At 53.3% G+C, this 20,860-nt stretch overlaps 1 protein-coding gene across 5 annotated transcripts in view; it reads right to left on the bottom strand.

Moving 5' to 3' along the window:
* Nucleotides 1–20,860, bottom strand: part of SLC29A4 (solute carrier family 29 member 4) — an 831,354-nt gene that overhangs the window by 259,789 nt on the left and 550,705 nt on the right. The window lies entirely within an intron of this gene.

Genomic DNA, 20,860 nt, shown 5'->3' on the forward strand with positions numbered 1-20,860 from the left:
CTCCTCAAAGCCCGGAGGCCCCGGCAGCTCCATTGCTGCGATGCGGTGGCCTCCGGGAAAATGGCCGCTGGGGGCGGCACATGCTCAGATTCAGATCTCGTCCCGAGATCTCGGGAGACGAGCTGTGAATCTGAACATGCGCCGCCCCCAGCGGCCATTTTCCCAGAGGCCACCGCATCGCAGCAATGGAGCTGCCGGGGCCTCCGGGCTTTGAGGAAATGCTGGAGGAGCCCCGACTGACTCTGCACGAGGATACGCCACCCCACAGCACAGAGCCCCGACGCTGCACAAAGAGGAGCCGCCACCCCACAGCACAGCACCCACACGGCACAAAGAGGAGCAGCCGCCGCCGCTCCCCAGCACCCCACGCTGCAGCTACAATGAGGTAATGGGGGATACTCCACTCACACTTTCCTGTGAGACGCCCCCTCTTCGTCATCAGGACCACTCCCCCCCAAAAGGCACATTAATCACCGGCCCTATAAGACGACACACGGCGTATAAGAAGACCCCCCACTTTTAAGAAGATTTTATATTTTAACTGGAAAAGTTGGGGGGTCGTCTTATACGCTGGAAAATACGGTAGTTACCAACTTTTAAATGATTTTTTTCAGTTTCTAATAAATAATAACAGCAACTCTACCAACCACTCCTATACGTCGGCAATCCAGCATTTCCAGTGTTTAGTTAACAAGCGACCAGCATGTGCCCTGATACCGTGCTTCTGGTATGATGGCTCGCTGCTGAACAGTGATGCCAGTAAAGAACAACACATAACTGTTATAGAACATATGCTGAACACTTGTAAAAACAAGACTAGGGTGACTGGGCACCTGTACTGCATAGTCAGGAGGATAACATGGGTGAATGGTGTTCTATTTTGTTTTTTTTAGAAAACATCTCCTTAAAGAGGATGTCTGGCCTTAGGGTACAAACGATGTGACTGCAGACTTGTGAGTCCTCACAGCGCATGCACTGAGAGCAGTCAGGCTTCTCTAATGCTAGTGCCAGGAGTAGGTGGTAATGTGTTGGCAAGTATGCGATTTGCATACCTCCAGCCACATTCTGACGAGACTTGTCAATACATTTGCATTAAGTGAGGTAGAGCACATCTAGTTGGGACGTAACCGCCTGCTCCTGGCACCAGAGATTCTGTGCACTGTGAGGATTTACAAGTCTGCAGCCACAAAGAGTGATTACAGACCCCAAGGCCCAACAACCTCTTTAAGTAATTTTAGTTCAATTCAAAGTATGCTGAGTATGTTCTTATGTGTATGTTTTGTTTGAGATCTCTGCTTGTAATAAAATCTAATACGTCTTAAAATTAATTTACAATTGGTATTGAAATAATATATATACGTATGGGTAGGCGCATGTGCCAGGAGAGGTATTCTTAGTATACGGCTGCAAACACGGCAACTCCACAAAGTTGTCAGAGGTTACAACAATAACTAAATAAAAAAGTTTGCGCCTGTATACACCCTCGGCGAAGAAAAATAAATAAATAAATAAATGAATCAATAAAAGCTTGTGCACAATCCCCTATGAATAGGATTTACGTGCAAATACAGCCTTTGAATTTGAATTTATCTTTTTTTCTTTTTTTTTCTTCGCCGAGGGTGTATACAGGCGCAAACTTTTTTATTTATTTATTGGTATTGAAATAAGTATTAAAGTGGTTGTCTGGGTCATACAAAATGATGCAGTATCTATCAAATAGATGATATCTGATTGGAAGGGTCAGACACATGTTCCCTCACTGATCATCTGTTAGGCGGGTTTCACATTTGCGGTTGTGTCTGCAGCGTTTTGGACGAATACATCCGCATGCGTCTTGATTTCCTATCTTTTACATTGTAGATGCAGGTGCATATGTTTGCATGCGTTCACCTGTGTTTGCTTACGCATGCGTATTTTTGAGGTGTGCGGCTGGGCGCGGCTAACGCACCATGTTAGAATTTTTGTGGCAGCAAATTTCCGCCGCCATACGCATGCGGACGCTTGCCTAAGGAGTGCGTCAAATAAACGTATTACAGTCTTTGGGAATGCATACCCACTGAAGGACTTGCGATCGCTTGCGTGCGCATGTGTTCGTATGAGTAAACATGTCTAAGAACTTGTTTTAAGCAGTGGAAGTCCATTACTCTCAAGACTCTGGAAGCGATACAAGCATTGCAGCATTAAGTTTGGAAGCCTCTATCAAAATGTAAGTATACAAACTATATGTCTTGGAGAAAGAAATCTGTTTTGAATGGAAAAAACCGCTATAAGGACTATTTAACAACGGAGTCTGAATCCAGTCTTAGTGACAGCACAGGTACAGCGGCCGGTTCTTTGGATGGTCTGTTTAGCGGTGATACAGAAATAGCAGCGGGATCCACCCCTTTAGGAGAAAGACCCGAAGGGGTAGAGGAAGAAAGAAACAGCGGAACGGATCAGCGCAGACAACGGAAACGGAGACATGTTGCATGGACACGGAAGTATTAAAAATTCCAGTAGAAGAGACAGTGTTAAATTTGACTGAACACGTATTGACACCGACTCATTTGTCTTTATTATCTAAAGGTTTGAATTATAGCATGCCAGAACCATTTGATCTGACTGAATTTAAAATCGACCTATTTAAGTCTATCAGAAAGATCCATCTTTTTAAAAATTTTGCAAATAAAAGTATCACAAATAATATATCAGAGGGTGAGGTTCCCTGTAAAATTGGTCCCCTGGGTTTCATGGCAGGTACAGGGGCACTTACTGATATGAGAGAAGATGCTGATTTACTATTAGGTTTAACAGAAGATGTGAATCGATATGACATTGAAGGGGTTGGAAATGTGGTACCCTTCAAAGGAGGAGTCTCCTCTAAATTTATGCCTATGGTCTCCCCAGGTAACATGGTCGATTTATTTGAGTCCCAAGTTATAAAGGATGTGGAAGCCTTATTATACCATAAAGCTGCCAATAACATCACGGCAGGAGAGGAAAGGGTGCTGCAGGAGATTATGTCTTGGGAAGACACTGTCGTCCGGGCGGCTGATAAGGGGGGTAAAATAGTGCTGATCCCCAAGGATTACTATATTAATGAAGCCAAAATACAATTATCTGACAAAACGGTGTATAGTTTATTACCCAGGAACCCTCTGCAAAAATTTAAAAGTGAATTAACCTCCTATTTGAGGAAATATGTGGAATTGGGAACAATTTCGCAGAAAAAGGCGGAAAAGCTGCTACCGGGGTTCCCCACCAGACCCCACTGGTACCATATCCCTAAAATTCACAAGTCCACTACCTCTCCACCGGGACGCCCGATCGTATCTGGGATAGGGTCGCTCACTGAGCCTCTGTCCCAGTATATTGATTGGTTGCTGCGCCCAATGTTGAAACACATTCCTTCCTATTTAAAGGACACCAACTCCTTTCTGGAAAGTATACGGGATTTTGACTGGCAAGAAGGCTTCTCACTAGCGTCCATCGACGTGGAGAGCCTATATACCAGAATCCCCCAGTTGGTAGGAGTGGACATTATTAGATCTATTTTGAATACTACCGAGAAAAGTGAAAACTTCATTAATTTCATCTGCGAAGGATTGAATTTTGTGTTGACCCACAACTGCTTCACATTCCTGGATGACTGGTACCTACAACGGGAGGGTACTGCGATGGGGACCCCGGTAGCATGCACTTTTGCGAACTTGTTCCTGGGTGCTTTTGAAGAAAGATATGTGTATTCGGAGGACAATGGTTTCTTGCAGCACATTAAATATTTTCGTCGTTTTGTGGATGATATAGTCCTAATTTGGGACGGGTCACAGGCAGTGTTTCAAGACTTTGTGATGCATCTAAATTGTACTAATGATTTAAATATGACTTTTACGTCCGTATTTGGAGGAGAACGCTTGGAGTTCTTGGACGTGCTTGTAGAAGTCAAAGAAGGAAGGGTTTGCACTTCATTGTATCGCAAGCCGGTGTCAGCTAACACCTTGATGCACTACGAAAGTTACCATCCTGTACATACAAAACGGGCGTTGCCATATAGCCAGTTCCTAAGAGTCAGTAGAATTAACAATACAGAGGAAGGCTTTCTTCGACAGACTGGAGAGATGAAAGATCGTTTTGGGGAGAGAGGTTACCCGGAGAATTTATTAACTTCAGCCCTAGATAGGGTACGTAATGAAAGAACTACACAATTGGGTACCAGATTTCCATCCCCTCAAAAGCAGGATAAAAGGAGGTTTAATTTTTGTTTTAAATTCAGCAGTATGGACCAGCAGATAAGGTTGGCCATAAAAAAGAATTGGCATCTGTTAGAGAGAGACAAAGAGTTGATAGAGGTGGCGGCCAGGGGTCCCCTAATAGCGAACAGGAGGAGTATAAGATTGCGGGATAAATTGGTAAAGAACCGTATAACTAAACCTAATACTAATTGGTTAAAAGGGGTGTCCCCTAGGGGGAACTTTAAGTGTGGCCATTGTTCGTGTTGTCAGCAACATTTGGCCGACCGATGTATTAGAATAGGGGCTGTGTCACACGTTGTTAAAGATTTCATTACATGTAAAACCGATCACGTTGTTTATGTATTATTTTGCACTTGCAGATTCTTTTATATTGGTAAGACCATCCGTCCTATGTACGTGCGATTTCGGGAACATTGTAGATCCGTAGCGTCCGGGAAAGGTGTCCCGCGGTTTATCGCGCATATGAGAGAAGTGCATGGAGGTAAGGTAGATTGCCTTACCTTCGCTGGCATTGAAAGGGTGACTTTACCGGCACAGGGGGGAGATTTGGACAATCTTCTGTTGAGGTGTGAAGCCAGGTGGATTCTGCGCAGCAATGCAATGGGTCCCCTTGGCTTCAATGACAGAGTCGACATGTCCATTTTCCTATAGAGGGCGCTGTATCGCCCAGCCAGATAGATGAAATATTTGTGGTGTCAGAGTGTTCCGTACGAATTATTTGTCTAACAGTGTCTTGGAAAAATAGATTCCCTCGCGTTATGCATGTATATTCTATAAGCCTATGTATTAGCTCTCTTGTTTTTAAACAAATGTTTTTAATATGTGTTCATTGTATTGAAGTGTCTTGTGGGTGGAATCAGATGTGGGGGGGTGTGTCGGTCGGGCACACTATATCCGCTGCCGGTTTCATACACAATTCGACCCGTAGAAGCACAATCAGGTGCGAAACGGCCGTCGTCCATCTCCTCTGCTCACACGGGCTGAGGCCCCCTCTCTTTCCCCCGGCCACAACGGCCCTCTGGATGTTGTTTCGTAAATAAAGGAATCACTTTTGGAAACTGGTGAGTGCCCTCATTGCTTTTTCTTATTGGATGTTCTAATTACAAGACTATTTTTCATGATGGAGCACCTGTAAGTTTTCCTTTTGAGTGGCTAATTAGGATATACGTCTGTAATCCCCACTGAAAAGCCGGCATTTAGCTAGACAGTGCCGCCTGCGAGTTTTGTTTTTTCTGTCGTGTCAACAAACTATATGTCTGCCTCTCTGTTTTTCTCCCTGCAGTCTGTAATCATTTCTGTCTCTCTTGCAGCATTCCTCATGTTCTCCACTGAATATCAGAGCTCACACAGTGGACAGGAGACTGAAGTGAGTACATTTGCTGCTGATAGATAAGTATTCACTGTCACTATTACACATGTGGCAAAATATTTATTTTTATTTTTACAGAACCCTTCCAGTGCAGATGAGCAGGAGCAGCAGACTCAGGCCCAAGCTCTGGTGGCAAGACGGCGTGTAAGTATTCTTGACTGTTTTTATTTATTCTTGACTGTTGTTGGTACTCTTGACTGTTTTTATTTTTTCTTGACTGTTTTTGGGACTCTTGACTTTTTTTTTCTTTTTGACTGTTTTTGTTTTAAGTGTTTTATCTTTCCAACTTTATTGTCTTTTTTTAATTTCTTGGTCCCACAACGGGAGGAAGATTTTATAAACAACGACCTCCTCATCACCTTGGTTCAGGAGCGAGTTCCATTGTGGGACACCCGGGAGCAGCAGCACTCGGACGCTGTGGTGATTCAGCGGCTGTGGAATGAGGTGGCCCAAGCGCTGATGGATGACTGGGACAACGCCACGTCACGAGTCAGAAAGGCTTTTCGTAAGTATTGCAGCGTGGTCTGATGCAGCAGAGAACTTGAAGGCCGGGATCACACAACCGTGTGTGATGCGAGAAACTTCTGCGAGTTTCTCGCATCACACACGGTTGTGTGATCCCGGCCTAAAGTGCAGTGTTTAACCATTTTTTTTTCCCTATTCACAGTGATAAAAGTCAAAACCCGTTGGCGTTCGATGAAGGATCACTTCAACAAGGACCTGAGACAGGAGATCCAAGTATGCAGTAGTGCTGCAGCAAGGATAGGGAAAAACAAGTACCACCGGCTGCTGGCTTTCCTGAGGCCTGTCCTTGCTCAGAGAACATAAGTATTTATTCAGTCGCCATGACAGCACAACGAGAGAGGGGATCCGCCCTTCAGGGACAGGAAACCTACAGACATAAAAGGGCGGTACCTCTCTCCCGAATCAGTTGGTTTCCTGTCCCTGACAGCGGAACCTCTTCAGGCAGGCCTTAAGAAGAAGGTCAAAGATAAGAAGAAATCCCACTCCTGACAGGCCGATACAGGTAGCGGGGGTCCCCTACCTCGGCCTGATCAGGATGCTGGAAGCACCACACGGCAGGGGGACTGTCTGGTGTCAGTGACAGCAGGAGGAAGCAGCCTGAGGAGAATGGGCTGACTTCCGTGGTGGGCCGCAGTCGTACCTTGTGAGTATGAGGGTCTTTTTTTTTTCTTGGGCCGCGTCTGCTGGGGCCTCTGGGGTCTGTCCGCAGCTTGCGGGGAGTGTCCGCGTCGGTGCTTCCATCCTCGGCCACGCATCGGCTCGCAGGGCTGCAGTCGTGACCGGAAGGGGGCGTGTCCGGATGACACAGCGGACGGCGCGGGCTGATGACGCGGCCGGGCATGCGCAGTAGCGCTTATCCGGCCGATGGCGGCGTTCCAGCATCCGGGCCGAGCTTAACCTCAGGAGGAAGCGGCGATCTCACTGGCCGACAGCGGGGGCGCGGCCCGGGAGAGGAAACCAGACCCTATTAGTAATCGGTACCGAACACGCCACCTGGAGTTCCTGCTGACCCCCATCCGGGGGCGGTACCCTGGGGGGCTTACTTTAGCGGTACACGAAGGGTGCAGGGTGTTCCTGTCCATTGTCATGATGGAATCGCCAGAAGGAACACCGCAGCTGAACAGACAGCAGCAGCAGCAGCCGCTTCTGCAGCTTCAGGAGTCGGAAGAGCCTCAGGTGAGCTCCCAGCGGTGCTCTAGTGGCAGTAGTCGCGCTGGTGGAGCTAAAGGGGCTCAGATGTCAAAACCAAAGTCCTCAAGCCATAAAGAGTCACCGGCTACGAAGGACCCCCCAACTACGGTACCACTCGCTGCTGGGCTGGGTAAGTGATCTACGTGGAAGTTAACTTATTGAATATTGTTCCCGTTATATTCCCTCTCTCCTTACTAGGGGAGGAAATGTTTCACTAAAGCCAAACATAGGCAGTGTGCCGAATGTGCAGAGCCACTTCCAGATGGGCATAAAAGGAGGTTGTGTAGATCCTCTATACAACACTTAATAGAGGAGGAGGCTCCTGACCTTACTTCTACGCTAAGAGAAATGGTTAGGCAAGAAGTCAGAGGTTCCATGAAGTCCAGGTCTCATAAAACGGATGCCAAAAAAAGGAAGGAAGTTACATCCCCAGTATCAGATGTAGATTCAGACTCGGGTGAACTGAGTTCAGATTCCCTCCCGTCATCTTCGTCAGGGGATATGGAATCTAGTCGGGCCTGTCTGTCACTCGATAGGATTAACCACCTGGTTAAAGCGGTCAACAATATGATGGGGATTGAGGAGACCCAATCAGAGTGCTCCATTCAGGACATAATGTTCAAGGGTATAGATCGGAAATCCCGAAGGTCCTTTCCAGTAGTGGATAAGATTAAGTCGCTGATTTCAAGAGAATGGAAGAAACCCGAGAGGAAGGGGTCACTTCCGCCGGCATTCAAAAGGAGGTATCCTTTCGAGGAGGAAGCATCATCCTCATGGGATAAGGTCCCGAAACTGGATGCGGCAGTGGCCAAGGCGTGCAAAAAACCTCTCTTCCTTTTGAGGATTTGGGAAATCTGAAGGACCCATTGGATAGGAAAGCTGACATCTTCCTTAAAGGTGCTTGGGAAACTTCAGCTGGATCCCTGAGACCAGCAATAGCAGCCACTTGCACAGCTCGGTCGTTGATGGTATGGCTGGGTCACCTAGAAGATCAACTCAAAGATAAGGTTCCCAGAAATGAGATCTTATCTTCCATGCCTATAATCCAGGATGCAGCGGCTTTCCTTTCGGACGCGTCGGCGGACTCTGTTAAACTGGCCGCCAGGTCCTCAGTTTTATCTAACGCGGCCTGGAGAGCGCTGTGGATAAAATGTTGGCCAGGAGACTTACAGGCCAGAACAAAGTTATGTAGATAATAAAAAATGATTCCCTTTCTTAGGAAGACCCTTTTATAGATGGGATTACAACAGAGGATGGTCTAACCGCAGAAGGTCTAACAGAGATTCGAACAGAGAGTCAACCAGTTATGACAGCAACAGGAGAAGAGGTAGAGGATTTATGTTTAATCCCTCTCGGGACCTTAAAAAACCACAATGACTGGCAGACCAGGTGGGGGGTAGGCTTTTAGCCTTCTACCCGGCCTGGATACAAATCACCAATAGATTCTAAGTATTGTTGAAAAGGGCCTAAGGTTCGATTTCCACTATATTCCTCAGGACGAATTTTTAATTGACACCCATCCGTTCTTCCTCTGCAGAACAATTGGCACTGGAATCGGAAGTTCAGGAACTTCAACGAAAAATAGTTCTGATCAAGGTTCCTACAGAAGAAAGAGGTAGGGGGTTCTATTCCCCTTTATTTCTGGTCAAAAAACCTGACGGATCATTTCGTACCGTTATCAACTTGAAAGGCCTGAACAATTTTTTGTTGGTTCCATCCTTCAAAATGGAGTCTGTAAAGACGGCAATAAAGCTTCTCTTTAACAATTGCTTCATGGTTGTCTTAGACCTTAAAGACGCCTACTATCATGTCCCAATACACGTAGATCATCAAAAATGTCTTAGGGTGGCGGTTTCACTTGCTGGCACAGTAGAACACTTTCAATATCGGGCACTTCCCTTTGGAGTCGCAGTCGCACCCCGGGTGTTTACGAAAATCATGGTAGAGGTTATGGCGCACCTGCACGAACAGAACATATTAATAATTCCATACCTAGATGATTTATTGATTGTGGGACATTCAGAATCACATTGCAAGGATCAATTAGAGAAGGTGATAGTAGCGTTGCACAGGTTAGGGTGGATTATCAAACTCAAAAAATCTCGTTTACAGCCCTTAAAAACACAGGGATTTCTGGGTCTTGTCATAGACTCTAGTCGGCAGGAATGTCGCCTGCCAGATTCAAAAGTAACTAATATCCAACAGCTAGCCACCAGGATGATTAGCAATCCTTTAGTCTCCGTAAGAGGTGCGATGTCTCTCTTGGGTTCACTTACATCTTGTATTCCGGCGGTTCTCTGGGCTCAATATCACACCAGAACGCTACAATGGGACGTCCTACATAATTCTTGTCGACTAGGGGCTCATCTCGACAGCAAATTTTCACTTTCTACTGAATCTATTCATTCACTTAATTGGTGGACACACATTCCAAATTTACGTAGAGGGGTCCCTTGGACAAATCATGTGACTAAGATAATAACTACGGATGCTAGCCCCAAGGGATGGGGGGCACACTTAGGAGATAATTGGGTCCAGGGGCTATGGTCCCAGTCTGAACAGGACTCATCCTCCAATCTAAAAGAATTGTTAGCCGTGGAACGCGCTTTGAATAGTTTTCTTATACCCCTACAGGGTCAACACGTCAGGCTTTTATCAGACAACCAGGTAACCGTAGCCTATATTAATCATCAAGGAGGTACACAGTCCAGTTCATTAATGGAGGTCGCGGATCGTGTTTTTCAGATGGCCGAGAATCGCCTACTCTCTCTTACGGCTCTTCACATAAAGGGAAAGCTCAATACCATGGCCGACTATCTAAGCCGCAACAAACTCAGACAAGGGGATTGGTCACTAAATCCAACCATCTTCAATCAGATCGTACAGTTATGGGGATGTCCAGAAATAGACCTTTTTGCCAGTCGAGGACACAAAAAGTTACACCATTTCTGCTCCTTAAATCCAAGAGACAACCCGTATGCGGTGGACGCTCTCCTAATCCCATGGCACTTCAGTCTCACCTATGCTTTTCCCCCTCTAAACCTAATTCCAATAGTTCTGAGGAAGATTCGGGAAGACAGGGCCCGGGTAATCCTGATAGCCCCATTCTGGCCCAGGAGATCGTGGTTTCCTTGGCTGAGGAAGATGTCTATCAGCCAACCGTGGATTCTCCCAGAATTACCAGATCTCCTCTCCCAGGGCCCAATTCTCCATTCACGAATAGCCAATTTACACCTAGCAGCATGAAATTTGAGAGGTCTTTGCTAAGGGGGAAGGGGTTCTCTTGGGATCTAGTAAATACACTTCTAAAAAGTAGAAAACCCTCTACAACAAATATCTATGTTAGGGTTTGGAAAAAAATCCTATCAAGTTCAGGGGCTCAGATTGACCAAAGACCCTGTATAAATCAAATTCTATAATTTTTACAAAAGGGTCTAGAAATGGGCTTAGCCACAAGTACTCTCAGAGTTCAAGTGTTGGCTCTGGGGGCGCTATACAATTCTAACTTAGCCAGCAATCACTGGATATCCAGGTTCTTCAAGGCAGTCACTAGATCCAGACCAATCATTAAACAAAATTTGTTCCTTGGGATCTAAATCTTGTACTCTCGGCCTTAATGCAAGCCCCATTTGAACCGATTGATACTATCCCAATAAAAACCCTATCAATTAAAACAGCCCTCTTAGTTGCACTCACGTCCGCAAGAAGGGTTAGTGATCTGCAGGCACTATCTAGAGAACCACCATACATTCAGCTTAGGGAGGATAGAGTAATTATGAAACCTGATCCCCTTTATATTCCAAAAGTTGCTTCAAAGTTTCATAGGTTACAAGAGGTTGTCCTACCTTCATTTTGTTCTAATCCCACTAATGATATGGAACATAAGCTTCATTCCTTAGATGTAAAAATATGCCTCCTTAAATATATTTCAGTTTCAGATGCCTGGAAAAAAGATAACTCCTTATTTTTAGCTTATCAGGGAGTTAGAAAGGGTCTTAGAGTATCTAAAAACACTCTAGCTAGATGGATCAGGGAGGCAATCTCTCTCGCTTATACAGCAGGTGGCATGGAGATTCCAGAAGGTATAAAAGCGCACTCCACCCGGGCTGTAGCAACATCCTGGGCGGAGAGATCAGAAGTGTCGATCGAAGACATATGTAAGGCGGCCACATGGTCTTCTCCATCTACTTTCCTTAGACACTACAGATTAGATCTGGGTAGTTCCTCAGACCTCACATTTGGGAGAAGGGTACGTGAGGCTGTTATCCCTCCCTAATTCTTCCTCACTTCTCTGAAAGTCTCTCGTTGTGCTGTCATGGCGACTGAATAAATACGTAGGCTACTTACCGGTAGCAGTGTTTTTTCAGGAGCCCATGACAGCACCCTTATATTCCCTGCCCTATTCTCTTTCAGATGGCTCTACACTTTCATTTTTCCATTAAAATTCCACGTTCACTCACATGATGAATTGTACCAATGTTTATGCTGTGTCTGTGTTACTAACCAAGGGGGTCCTCTCATGCCGCTCTGGAACCAACTGATGTGGGAGAGAGGTACCGCCCTTTTATATCTGTAGGTTTCCTGTCCCTGAAGGGCGGATCCCCTCTCTCGTTGTGCTGTCATGGGCTCCTGAAAAAAACACTGCTACCGGTAAGTAGCCTACGTATTTTTGTGTTGTATTCCATTGTGTTGTATTCACTAATCTGATTTTTTCTATTCCACAGGAGTTGGCGCTTTTACAATTGTTATATTTTGGTAGTAATGTTTTACTTTTCTTTTCACAGAACCTGTAGCAGCACCCTGAAACCTGGATTGTCCTCTGGAGCGGTCCCTCATCGAATTGCCACGGACCAGTCCCAGCCATCCACCAGCGAAGAAGCAAGTGGGCTGGTGTCACAAGCTGGAGAACAGGTAGCTGGTCCTTCAGGTGTTCCCATGTCCCAGTCCTCTGTCTCTTTTTTGGGGGTACAAAGAAATAAAGCGAATGTTCCAGCTTCTTCTGGATAAAATCTTTAATCCAAATGGTTAAAATGATACATGCTCCTGGGACAACACCATAAACCCCGTGAGGAAAGCGACGTGTTTCGACTGCAACAGCAGTCTTTATCCAAGCTAGTCTATCAAGTTTAAACACCGGTATAAAAAGACCCATGCACCAATCAAAAATCTTGAGCAAGTCACATGATCAAAAGGTCCTACAAATGTGCACACTAAAATGACAAATTTAACAAATTTGACAAATAGAACACAATATACTGCATGACAAAACAAAAGTAAAAATTATAAAAGCAATATGAACTAGATGGGTATTTCCTGAAGGAACTACAGATAGTGCTTTGGAATGGTGCCTGGGCTGCCCCTGCAAGACTTTCACACTTGGGTGCCCCTCAGGCGCTGGTTTGGTAGTTGTAGCCCCTCAGGGTTGAGGCCACTCTGGGTCCGATTTGGTGGGTGGGGTCACTCTGGGTCCGATTTGGTGGGCGGGGTCACTCTGGGACCAATTTGGTGGGCGGAGCCACTCTGGGTCCGATTTGGTGGGCGGGGCACCTCAGGGACCGATTTGGTGGCGGGGTCACTCAGGGTCCGATTTGGTGAACGGGGTCACTCAGGGTCCGATTTGGTGGGCGGGGTCACTCTTGGTTCGATTTGGTGGGCCGGGTCACTCTGGGTCCGATTTGGTGGGCGGGGTCACTCTGGGACCGATTTGGTGGGCGGGGTCACTCTGGGTCCGATTTGGTGGGCGGGGTCACTCTGGGTCTGATTTGGTGGACGGGTCACTCTGGGTCCGATTCGGTGGCCCGGGTCACTCTGGGTCCGATGTGGTGGCCCAGGTCACTCTGGGTCCGATGAGGTGGCCCGGGTCACTCTGGGTCCGATGTGGTGGCCCGGGTCAGTCTGGGTCCGATGTGGTGGCCCGGGTCACGCTGGGTCCGATTTGGTGGGCCGGGTCACTCTGGGTCCGATTTGGTGGCCCGGGTCACTCTGGGTCTGATTTGGTGGGCCGGGTCACTCTGGGTCCGATTTGGTGGCCCGGGTCCCTCTGGGTCCGATTTGGTGGCCCGGGTCACTCTGGGTCCGATTTGGTGGCCCGGGTCACTTTGGGTCCGATTTGTTGGCCCGGGTCAATCTGGGTCCGATTTGGTGGCCCGGGTCCCTCTGGGTCCGATTTGGTGGCCCGGGTCACTCTGGGTCCGATTTGGTGGCCCGGGTCACTTTGGGTCCGATTTGTTGGCCCGGGTCAATCTGGGTCCGATTTGGTGGGCCGGGTCACTCTGGGTCCGATTTGGTGGGCCGGGTCACTCTGGGTCCGATTTGGTGGGCCGGGTCACTCTGGGTCCGATTTGGTGGGCCGGGTCGCTCTGGGTCCGATTTGGCTGGCGGCGCCACTCTGGGTCCGATTTGGCGGGCGGCGCCACTCTGGGTCCGATTTGGCGGGCGGCGCCACTCTGGCGGGCGGTGCCACTCCGGGTCCGATTTGGCGGGCGGCGCCACTCCGGGTCCGATTTGGCGGCCGGCGCCACTCCGGGTCCGATTTGGCGGCCGGCGCCACTCCGGGTCCGATTTGGCGGCCGGCGCCACTCCGGGTCCGATTTGGCGGCCGGCGCCACTCCGGGTCAGATTTGGCGGCCGGCGCCACTCCGGGTCCGATTTGGAGGCCGGCGCCACTCCGGGTCCGATTTGGCGGCCGGCACCACTCCGGGTCCGATTTGGCGGCCGGCGCCACTCTGGGTCCGATTTGGCGGGCGGCGCCACTTCGGGTCCGATTTGGCGGGCGGCGCCACTCTGGGTCCGATTTGGTGGCCCGGGGCACTCTGGGTCCGATTTGGTGGCCCGGGGCACTCTGGGTCCGATTTGGCGGGCGGCGCCACTCTGGGTCCGATTTGGTGGCCCGGGGCACTCTGGGTCCGATTTGGTGGCCCGGGGCACGCTGGGTCCGATTTGGTGGCCCGGGGCACGCTGGGTCCGATTTGGTGGCCCGGGGCACGCTGGGTCCGATTTGGTGGACAGGGTCACTCTGGGTCCGATTTGGTGGCCCGGGTCACTCTGGGTCCGATTTGGTGGCCCGGGTCACTCTGGGTCCGATTTGGTGGCCCGGGTCACTCTGGGTCCGATTTGGTGGCCCGGGTCACTCTGGGTCCGATTTGGTGGCCCGGGTCACTCTGGGTCCGATTTGGTGGCCCGGGTCACTCTGGGTCCGATTTGGTGGCCCGGGTCACTCTGGGTCCGATTTGGTGGGCCGGGTCACTCTGGGTCTGATTTGGTGGGCCGGGTCACTCTGGGTCCGATTTGGTGGCCCGGGTCACTCTGGGTCCGATTTGGTGGCCCGGGTCACTCTGGGTCCGATTTGGTGGCCCGGGTCACTCTGGGTCCGATTTGGTGGCCCGGGTCACTCTGGGTCCGATTTGGTGGCCCGGGTCACTCTGGGTCCGATTTGGTGGCCCGGGTCACTCTGACTGACAGCAGGATAAGGGAATGGCTGATAACAGAGAATAGACTGACAGCAGGACAAGGGAATGGCTGATAACAGAGAGAATAGACTGACAGCACGACAGGGGAATGGCTGATAACAGAGAGAAATAGACTGACAGCAGGACGGGGAATGGCTGATAACAGAGAGAATAGACTGACAGCAGGACGGGGAATGGCTGATAACAGAGAGAAATAGATGGGTATTTCCTGAATGAACTATAGATAGTGCTTTGGAATGGTGCCCGGGCTGCCCCTGCAAGACTTTCACACTTGGGTGCCCCTCAGGCGCTGGTTTGGTAGTTGTAGCCCCTCAGGGTTGAGGCCACTCTGGGTCCGATTTGGCGGGCGGCGCCGCTCTGGGTCCGATTTGGCGGGTGGCGCCGCTCTGGGTCCGATTTGGCGGGCGGCGCCGCTCTGGGTCCGATTTGGCGGGTGGCGCCGCTCTGGGTCCGATTTGGCGGGCGGCGCCACTCTGGGTCCGATTTGGCGGGCGGCGCCACTCTGGGTCCGATTTGGCGGGCGGCGCCACTCTGGGTCCGATTTTGATTTTGTTCCGATAACAGAGAGAAATAGATGGGTATTTCCTGAATGAACTATAGATAGTGCTTTGGAATGGTGCCCGGGCTGCCCCTGCAAGACTTTCACACTTGGGTGCCCCTCAGGCGCTGGTTTGGTAGTTGTAGCCCCTCAGGGTTGCCTCGAGGCCACTCTGGGTCCGATTTGGTGGGCGGCGCCGCTCTGGGTCCGATTTGGCGGGTGGCGCCGCTCTGGGTCCAATTTGGCGGGCGGCACCACTCCGGGTCTGATTTGGCGGGCGGCGCCACTCCGGGTCCGATTTGGCGGGCGGCGCCAATCTGTGTCCGATTTGGCGGGCGGCGCCACACTGGGTCCGATTTTGCGGGCGGCGACACTCTGGGTCCGATTTGGCGGGCGGCACCACTCTGGGTCTGATTTGGCGGGCGGCGCCACTCTGGGTCCGATTTGGCGGGCGGCGCCACTCTGGGTCCGATTTGGCGGGCGGCGCCACTCTGGGTCCGATTTGGCGGGCGGCGCCACACTGGGTCCGATTTTGCGGCCAGCGCCACTCTGGGTCCGATTTGGGGGGCGGCGCCACACTGGGTCCGATTTGGCGGGCGGCGCCACTCTGGGTCCGATTTGGCGGGCGGCGCCACTCTGGGTCCGATTTGGTGGGCGGCGCCACTCTGGGTCCGATTTGGCGGGCGGCGCCACTCTGGGTCCGATTTGGCAGGCGGCGCCACTCTGGGTCCGATTCGGCGGGCGGCGCCACTCTGGGTCCGATTCGGCGGGCGGCACCACTCTGGGTCCGATTTGGGGGGCGGCGCCACACTGGGTCCGATTTGGCGGGCGGCGCCACTCTGGGTCCGATTCGGCGGGCGGCGCCACTCTGGGTCCGATTCGGCGGGCGGCACCACTCTGGGTCCGATTTGGGGGGCGGCGCCACTCTGGGTCCGATTTGGCGGGCGGCGCCACTCTGGGTCCGATTTGGCGGGCGGCGCCACTCTGGGTCCGATTTGGCAGGCGGCGCCACTCTGGGTCCGATTTGGGGGGCGGCGCCACTCTGGGTCCGATTTGGCGGGCGGCGCCACTCTGGGTCCGATTTGGCGGGCGGCGCCACTCTGGGTCCGATTTGGCAGGCGGCGCCACTCTGGGTCCGATTCGGCGGGCGGCGCCACTCTGGGTCCGATTCGGCGGGCGGCACCACTCTGGGTCCGATTTGGCGGGCGGCGCCACTCTGGGTCCGATTCGGCGGACGGCGCCACTCTGGGTCCGATTCGGCGGGCGGCGCCACTATGGGTCCGATTTGGCGGGCGGCGCCACTCTGTGTCCGATTTGGCGGGCGGCGCCACTCCGGGTCCGATTTGGCGGGCGGCGCCACTCTGGGTCCGATTTGGCGGGCGGCGCCACTCTGGGTCCGATTTGGCGGGCGGCGCCACTCTGGGTCTGATTTGGTGGGCGGCGCCACTCTGGGTCCGATTTGGCGGGCGGCGCCACTCCGGGTCCGATTTGGCGGGCGGCGCCACTCCGGGTCCGATTTGGCGGGCGGCGCCACTCCGGGTCCGATTTGGCGGGCGGCGCCACTCCGGGTCCGATTTGGCGGGCGGCGCCACTCCGGGTCCGATTTGGCGGGCGGCGCTACTCTGGGTCCGATTTGGCGGGCGGCGCCACTCTGGGTCCGATTTGGCGGGCGGCGCCACTCTGGGTCCGATTTGGCGGGCAGCGCCACTCTCGGTCCGATTTGGCGGGCGGCGCCACTCTGGGTCCGATTTGGCGGGCGGCGCCACTCTGGGTCCGATTTGGCGGGCGGCGCCACTCTGGGTCCGATTTTGCGGGCGGCGCCACTCTGGGTCCGATTTGGCGGGCGGCGCCACTCCGGGTCCGATTTGGCGGGCGGCGCCACTCCGGGTCCGATTTGGTGGGCGGCGCCACTCTGGGTCCGATTTGGCGGGCGGCGCCACTCGGTCCGATTTGGCGGGCGGCGCCACACTGGGTCCGATTTTGCGGGCGGCGCCACTCTGGGTCTGATTTGGCGGGCGGCGCCACTCTGGGTCCGATTTGGCGGGCGGCGCCACTCTGGGTCCGATTTGGCGGGCGGCGCCACTCTGGGTCCGATTTGGCGTTCGGCGCCACTCTGGGTCCGATTTGGCGGGCGGCGCCACTCTGGGTCCGATTTGGCGGGCGGCGCCACTCTGGGTCCGATTTGGCGGGCGGCGCCACTCTGGGTCCGATTTGGCGGGCGGCGCCACACTGGGTCCGATTTGGCGGGCGGCGCCACACTGGGTCCGATTTGGCGGGCGGCGCCACTCCGGGTCCGATTTGGTGGGCCGGGCCCCTCGGGGTCCGATTTGGTGGGCCGGGCCTCTCGGGTTCCGAATTGGTGAGCGGGGTAATCTACTATCTAACTGTCTAAGGGCACTTCCGTCTTTCTGTCTCACAACACTGCTACGTCATCATCTCGTGAGACCGCAATGCACTCTTGGGACCGGAGCGCGCAACAAGCATCGGGTACCGGCCACTCCAGGTGCAACAAGCATCGTGTACCGGCCGCTCTAGGAGGTGCAACAACCATCAGATACCGGCCGCTCCAGGAGGTGAGTATGTAACTTTTTTATTTTAATTCTTTTTTTTTTTAACAGGGATATGCAGTATACTATGTGACTGGACAATATACTACGTGACTGGGCAGTATAACTACGTGGCTCTGTGCTGTATACTGCGTGGCTCTGTGCTGTATCCTGCGTGGCTCTGCGCTGTATACTACGCGGCTCTGCGCTGTATACTACGCGGCTCTGCGCTGTATACTGCGTGGCTCTGCGCTGTGTACTGCGCGGCTCTGCGCTGTGTACTGCACGGCTCTGCGCTGTGTACTGCGCGGCTCTGCACTGTGTACTGCGCGTTCTGCGCTGTATACTGCGCGGCTCTGCGCTGTATACTGCGCAGCTCTGCGCTGTATACTGCGCAGCTCTGCGCTTTGTACTGCGCGGCTCTGCGCTATATACTGCGTGGCTCTTCGCTGTATACTACGCGGCTCTGCGCTGTGTACTGCGCGGCTCTGCGCTGTGTACTGCGCGTGTCCGTGCTGTGTACTGCGCGTGTCTGCGCTGTATACTGCGGGGCTCTGCACTGTATACTGCGGGGCTCTGCGCTGTATACTACGCGGCTCAGCGCTGTATACTGCGCGGCTCTGCGCTGCATACTGCGTGGCTCTACGCTGCGTACTGCGCGGCTCTGCGCTGTATACTGGGTGGCTCTGCGCTGTGTACTGCGCGGCTCTGTGCTGTGTACTGTGCGGCTCTGCACTGTGTACTGCGCGGCTCTGCGCTGTGTACTGCGCGGCTCTGCGCTGTGTACTGCGCGGCTCTGCGCTTTATACTGTGCGGCTCTGCGCTCTGTACTGCGCGGCTCTGCGCTGTGTACTGCGCGGCTCTGCGCTGTATACTGCGCGGCTCTGCGCTGTGTACTGCGCGGCTCTGCACTGTATACTGCGTGGCTGTGCAATATACTACGTGGACATGCATATTCTAGAATACCCGATGAGTTAGAATCGGGCCACAGTCTAATAATCATAAGACTACGGATAGTGGTTTGGAATTGTGCTGTACTGTCACTTTAAGAGCTGATATTATCTGACAAAACTTGTGACCTGGTGAGCTGATGTAGATTTCATAGGAGTTGGCATAGTAACTGTGTCTGACTGCGCATATCAATGAGCTAATCAGCCAGGTGGCAGTTATTTTTAGAAATTGCCTCAGAAACCAGCCCATTATAAACGTATAGGAAAATTTCTCCATTGAAACGCATTGAAAGACTTTTTTCAAACACAAATTGCGCAAAAACTACAAATCCGATCGACACGAAAAATACTTAGCACACCTCTTGGGGACGCTGGCTTCGAAATGACACCTCACTGGAGTCTGTGAGTTTAGCGGTTCGGGCCGCATTACGTGCGGACTGAATAATAAGAATAAGAAGAAGTTTACCACGGTGGAATAACAGTATAGTGCTTTGTTCCAAAGCACTATAACTAGATGGGTATTTCCTGAAGGAACTACAGATAGTGCTTTGGAATGGTGCACGGGCTGCCCCTGCAAGACTTTCACACTTGGGTGCCCCTCAGGCTCTGGTTTGGTAGTTGTAGCCCCTCAGGGTTGAGGCCACTCTGGGTCCGATTTGGCGGGCGGCGCCGCTCTGGGTCCGATTTGGCGGGTGGCGCCGCTCTGGGTCCGATTTGGCGGGCGGCGCCGCTCTGGGTCCGATTTGGCGAGCGGCACCACTCCGGGTCTGATTTGGCGGGCGGCGCCACTCCGGGTCCGATTTGGCGGGCGGCGCCAATCTGGGTCCGATTTGGCGGGCGGCGCCACACTGGGTCCGATTTTGCGGGCGGCGACACTCTGGGTCCGATTTGGCGGGCGGCACCACTCTGGGTCTGATTTGGCGGGCGGCGCCACTCTGGGTCCGATTTGGCGGGCGGCGCCACTCTGGGTCCGATTTGGCGGGCGGCGCCACTCTGGGTCCGATTTGGCGGGCGGCGCCACACTGGGTCCGATTTTCCGGCCGGCGCCACTCTGGGTCCGATTTGGGGGGCGGCGCCACACTGGGTCCGATTTGGCGGGCGGCGCCACTCTGGGTCCGATTTGGCGGGCGGCGCCACTCTGGGTCCGATTTGGCGGGCGGCGCCACTCTGGGTCCGATTTGGCGGGCGGCGCCACTCTGGGTCCGATTTGGCAGGCGGCGCCACTCTGGGTCCGATTCGGCGGGCGGCGCCACTCTGGGTCCGATTCGGCGGGCGGCGCCACTCTGGGTCCGATTTGGCGGGCGGCGCCACTCTGGGTCCGATTCGGCGGACGGCGCCACTCTGGGTCCGATTCGGCGGGCGGCGCCACTATGGGTCCGATTTTGCGGGCGGCGCCACTCTGGGTCCGATTTGGCGGGCGGCGCCACTCCGGGTCCGATTTGGCGGGCGGCGCCACTCTGGGTCCGATTTGGCGGGCGGCGCCACACTGGGTCCGATTTTGCTGGCGGCGCCACTCTGGGTCCGATTTGGCGGGCGGCGCCACTCTGGGTCCGATTCGGCGGGCGGCGCCACTCTGGGTCCGATTCGGCGGGCGGCGCCACTCTGGGTCCGATTTGGCGGGCGGCGCCACTCTGGGTCCGATTCGGCGGGCGGCGCCACTCTGGGTCCGATTCGGCGGGCGGCGCCACTATGGGTCCGATTTTGCGGGCGGCGCCACTCTGGGTCCGATTTGGCGGGCGGCGCCACTCCGGGTCCGATTTGGCGGGCGGCGCCACTCTGGGTCCGATTTGGCGGGCGGCGCCACACTGGGTCCGATTTTGCGGGCGGCGCCATTCTGGGTCCGATTTGGCGGGCGGCGCCACTCTGGGTCCAATTTGGCGGGCGGCGCCACTCCGGGTCTGATTTGGCGGGCGGCGCCACTCCGGGTCCGATTTGGCGGGCGGCGCTACTCTGGGTCCGATTTGGCGGGCGGCGCCACTCTGGGTCCGATTTGGCGGGCGGCGCCACTCTGGGTCCGATTTGGCGGGCGGCGCCACTCTC

This window comes from Ranitomeya variabilis, chromosome 7, assembly GCF_051348905.1.
Source record: "Ranitomeya variabilis isolate aRanVar5 chromosome 7, aRanVar5.hap1, whole genome shotgun sequence".
Classification (NCBI taxonomy): Eukaryota; Metazoa; Chordata; class Amphibia; order Anura; family Dendrobatidae; genus Ranitomeya; species Ranitomeya variabilis.